Genomic DNA, 5,591 nt, shown 5'->3' with positions numbered 1-5,591 from the left:
ATGCCTGTATTTGGACTGCATGGGCTATGTCTAAATATGGGTATGATTTATATGCCTATATAAGGGTAATGTGAATTATACCCATATAAGGGCATGAATCTGGAAAATTACACTAGGGTTCTAAAACGCTAAACAACAGGTTTAGAGTGGAGTCCTTCCCTGCATACACTCTACTGTACACATAACCAGTAGAGCTCTCACACAGCATGTACAGCTTAATGCCATTAGCAAGCTCTTTTGTTCGCAATGTACTGCTTAAACATCAGCTGCCCTTTGTACAGGATCCAAGGACTCATCGATGGCTATATTCTTAAATCTCTGGAAACCTGGCATACAAATGTTCCACGAGTGGACGAACAACCTGTCATGGTCTGGATGGTCCCGGGCAATGCAGCAGAATTGTCATTTCATTTACGGAGCAAAGATGGGGGTTACCCAAACCGTGCAAGTTGACCAGTAGGACTGCCAGGTTGGTTTCTGCACTAACACCATTTTGAGCTTAAGGCACAAAAATATCTTAAACTCCTTCAGCGAAGTGGGAGTCTAATGGTGTGCCCTGGAATGGGACCCTAGAGTGCCTCCATGCTCCGTCAGAAATTGTTCAGCTCACAAATTTCTTTGCTGCACAATTTGCTCAAGGAAGTCAATATCCAAAAAGAGATGGATGTAGTAAATTGACAGAAAGTTGTTCATATCAAGTTTACATCCAGTGTCACCAGTGAAAGGTGGAATTTGGTGCTGAACTAATTTGGGAGTTGCAAAGAGGACACTCCATCTCTGCTTGCCACTGCACATGCCTGTTCCCTGGGTTGGTCTCACGTGCTACTGTTGTCCTGCTGCAGCTTGCGAAGGGACAGCATGACTGTCATAATCTTCTCCCTCCGAATCGCTGGTAGATGAGTCATCGGATAGGACTTGGTCGAATGAAAAATTACTTCCAGATTCTGCTCCATTGTCCTCCCCCTCAGATGCAGTCTCAGTATGTGCTGTCTCAGTCACTGATCCTGCCTCAGAGCTGTCCTCCATAAACCAAGTTAGGGCTTGAGCAGCAGTCATCCATGAGGCTCTGCTACAGCCTAAAACACTATCCTACATAGAAGGCAGATAGAATGTACGAAACAGTTGGTGCGTGTGTGCATGAGTGATGTATGCAACAGTAAATAACAACATAGTCAGCTTACCTAGTCTTCTTTCCTAAATCCGCAGGTTCTCAAAAGTCACTAAAAAAGACAAAAAAAGATACAGTTTTACTTCACCTTACCACATACCAATCATCACAGCCTTTAGCGCTGGTTGCGCTCAGTGCTACAATAATTTTTGCTACCCCATGACCTCCTGCTTAGATTCTCTCACTATCACATAACAAAAGTCCCCCTCATCTCTCCATAGTCCCTCTCTCACATATATTTAATTCGTTTTAAAAGTGCTGGTAACTGCTGATTTTACTAATCCACTGAGATATCCATGTAAAATACAGATCTGTTCTTTACATCAGGCACATTTTCCTCTGTGCTACTTTATGGCATGTCAAAAGTGCCCTACGACAAAACGCCGATCTCCCTCTCTAGCAGGAACAGAATCACAAGTTATCTAAACATTTTTGCCCGAAATCTGCATACATATATATATATTAACGCTCCAAAACCCTTCCCAATCCTGGAAAAAGAATATGACAGCACTCGAGGATGAAGGTTACAAACGCGCTAGTTTATATATATATATATATATATATATATGTATTACCTACTGGAAGTCGCCAGTAGGTATATATAGTTAGGATTTTTTCCCTATGGGATTTTTGAAAATTCTATGTCTAATAACTTTGGCGTTTGTGGACGGAATTGGCTGAAATTTTCTGGAAAATAGAACATTTTGTTTCTGAGCAGCCTCTGGAAATTTGGGGGGGTTCGTCAAGGGGGGGCCGAGAAAAAAGGGGGGGTCCCAAAACGTGTTTTTAACATTGAGTTTTCCATAGGGCGGTTGGCCTCACTTTTAGCCCGAACGGCTGAATGGATTTCCACAAAACTTGGCAAAATTGTAGGGACTGGTAGCCCGATGTGCCTTTTCTAGGTCTCAATATATGTGCTTCAGTGGATTTTGAGAAATTAACGTTCAAAAAAAGATATATATCTGTAACAGCGGACCGGGCAGCGCTCCGGTTCGCGGACTTTACGCGTAACGGAACTTCGCGTAGCGAAGCTGATTGGCTCTCCGGTGTCTGTCAACATTCTAAACAGTCCGGAGCGGCCGCCATCTTGTCTCTCGGTAGGATTGAGAGACAAGAGGAGGCCAAAACAAAGGGGGAAATGACCATAAGGGGGCATAGTAGATCCTCCCTGACCCCCTAGGTTTAATGTGGAGGCTTTAAAAGGGCCCCGCGGGGCAAAAAAAAAAAAAATTTTTTTTTTGCGTGGGTAGCGCCCGGTTCGCGAACCGGGAAGCGTTCTGGGCAGCCTACTATAAGGAAAAAAGAATGATAGACTTTTCAAATACTGTATGTTAATTGATTGTTGGTTTTGTTGATTATTTTTTAAATTTTTTATTTTTTAAGCAATTATTTATTATTGTGATTGTGTTTGAAAATTTAATAACATTTCTAACATTTAACTAGTTTATGAATTACATATAAAAATGATTAAAGACTCAAACAATTTTTTAATATTACATACAATTTTATTTTTCGGATTGTTTTTCAAAATTTAATAGAACGTCTAGCATTTGACTGTCCGATATGTCCTCTTGTTGAGTGAACATAAGTTCCCACATTTGACCGTCATCATAATGAAGTAAATGATCCACAGATTCTACACATTGAACTACATCATGGTCCCGTGATTCATCCATGAAATCTGAGTCATCATTGTCCTCAATATCTTTTTCTGTGTTGTTCTCCAGAACAATTTCGAAGGAAACATTCTGCTCACCTTCCATTTTATTGCTGTAATTTGCATAAAAAATAAATATATCAGTAGAGATAGGGCACTGTTGGGTTTAAGTTCAGACAGGTACTTGTGAGTTTATAACAGAGAAGTAATCTATGGGCACTGTATGGTTTCAGGCGTGAAGTAGTACTATTAAAAAGTGCCTGTGAAGAAGCCTAAGTAAATTCATAATTATACCACAGAAACCTAAATCAATCCATAATTATAATAAAGAAGCCTTTCTCAATGTCTAACTCTTACAGAGGGATAGTATATAACTATCTGAAAATGTTTTCAAATTTATAAAATAATATCTCACCTTCTAAAAACAAGTTTAAGTTGTGAGTGAAAATGATCTTGCAATGTAGTTCAGGAAGTAGTAGTCAAAATGGCTGTGTTTCTCTCTCTTCTTTTATATATATTCAGGTACATAGCCAATCAAATGTCAGGTAAAAAAAGTAGAAAATGAAAGTAACATTTTAATTGGTTGTCAATTCCAACACTTCAGATGTGTTTTGTGAAGTAATTTACCTCAGGGTATTTAGAGAGGTCTACAGGCTAAATGGTTAAATGGAATTTCAATCAAATTTGTGAAAATGGTAGGCATTGGTATGTAGTATGAGGTAATCTATATTTGGTGAAATTGTCTCCAGTCGCTTTTCTGTAAACTACTTTCCCACCTTTTTTGATGGTGCGCTTCCCAGGGAGCGACCCGGTACGCGAACTGGCGAGCGCCCCGGTACGCGAACCTTAAGCGTTACGGGAGTCCACCATTTTGTGTTTCGGTCGAATTAAGATACAAGATGGAGGGCAAATAATGTTCAGAATGGGTAGAAGGGGGCACAGTAGACTTATCTTGACCCCCTAGGTTTTCTGAGGGTGGCTGAGGAGGCCCATATGTGCGAAAAAAAACATTTTTAAAAAAATTTTGCGAGGTTAGCTCCCGGTTCGCGTACCGGGTAGCGCCCCAGGGAGCGTACTTTGTTGAAAATTAGTGAAAAATGTTAGAGTAAAATAATAATTGTGAGTGATCAGATGTAGGGTAGCTCTGAGAAGAGCTTTTGGGTTTATGGTACATTTAGGTACTTATAAGTAGGTACCAATGCACAGTCTTAAATTCAGAATGAAAATTCTGTTGCCCTCATCTGAGAAGTGAACTCCATCTCCTCTGTAGATATCTTGCATGTAGTAACGCAAGTTATTGTTGTACAGGGAGCCCATTCCATGGTCTCTCATGTAAGCTGAAACAGATTTGTTTACATGCTTCCTCGACTTCTCAATTTGTGGACAAAATTGGTTTGACCACCTCCATTTCTGTCTTTGGCATATATTTGAATATACCAAGGCAGTCTGAGGAAAAAGTGCCATCAATTGCTCAAAGGTGTCCTTTAAAAGCATTTCCAGACCTACCCCAGTCAAAGTGCCCAAATCATTACCTCCACAGTGCACAATTAACAGGTCAGGTTTTGGCAAATGCATAAAGGTTTTCACCAATGGTATCAATTGGTGACATTTTAATCCTTTGTGGCCAAACCACTTAATTTCCACATCTTGTAAATTGAGGTTAGGTAAATTCCTGTTCTCAGCATACCTCTGAGCCCAATAGATGTAACTATGTCCAACAATCCAGACAGAAAACATGGTGAGAGAAGGTTCTCCTGCAGTCAGATGAAGTCTGGCAATGAAATGGCAGTTGAAAAAATAAGAGTTTAAAATGAAAAAAACTGTGGACTTTCTGTGTTAATGAAGCAGTAACAGTGATTGGTGGATTTTGATTGCTGAAAACAGAAAGTTAGGGTGCATGGATGAGTTGTTTGAAAGATGTATTTTGAGTGGTCAAGAAAAAATCATTAAATGAAAGAATGCACTGGATATGAGGTGCACTGAGAGTTCAGAGTTCAATTGCAACATTGTTGTGTGAACTTGCAAACACCAGAGGTCTTCCAAGACGTGGTTGCCATGCAGAAAAGGCAGAAAGGGCAGAGGGGGGAAGGGTTTTCATTTGAAAAAAAGTGAGGGAAGAGTTTTGATTGGGTGACATGAGAGATATGTGTGAAGAATTACAGCATTTCTGTGCTTTTGATAGCTGCAGACTCTGGAGTGCATACCTTTTGCTCTGCTGAAAACAAATTGGTGTGTTTCTGAGACTGTTTTGAAACTCAAAGTATTTGCTAAGGTGAGAAAAGATTTCTTTAATTTAGATAGAGAATAGTGTGCTTTAAGGAGAAAATTATGAAGAAAGTTGTGTTCTTCAAATGTTGCTTTGTCTCAAGTGTTTTACAAATAGATTTTGTTTCTTTGAGAAAATGTAATTGGAGAAAATGTGAGGTATTAGTACTGACAGGGTGTTATTGTGCATAGGAGCTGTGGAGTCTTTTCAAATTATGACTTGAAAATCGTTTTTGAGGAAAATGAATGGTTATAATATTTATGACAAGGACATAATGGTGTATGCTTCATTATAAGGCAATTGAGTGTCTCTGATGTTATTTTTCCCATTTTAATGTAAGACCTTTCTCTGTGGAGCAAATTGCTTGTAAATATGCTCCCACCTGTGCATGGCAAATTTAGATTTTGAATGTTTGCGTTACATAGCCATGTTAAAAGTGACACAAACATGCTGCAAAGGCAATCAAAAAACGCTTTTATGTGTCTTAAGGACATTTTAAG

Source organism: Lissotriton helveticus, chromosome 10 (assembly GCF_964261635.1).
Source record: "Lissotriton helveticus chromosome 10, aLisHel1.1, whole genome shotgun sequence".
In the NCBI taxonomy this organism is placed as follows: Eukaryota; Metazoa; Chordata; class Amphibia; order Caudata; family Salamandridae; genus Lissotriton; species Lissotriton helveticus.
The sequence above is the reverse complement of the archived record's forward strand: the minus strand, read 5'-3'. Positions refer to the sequence as shown.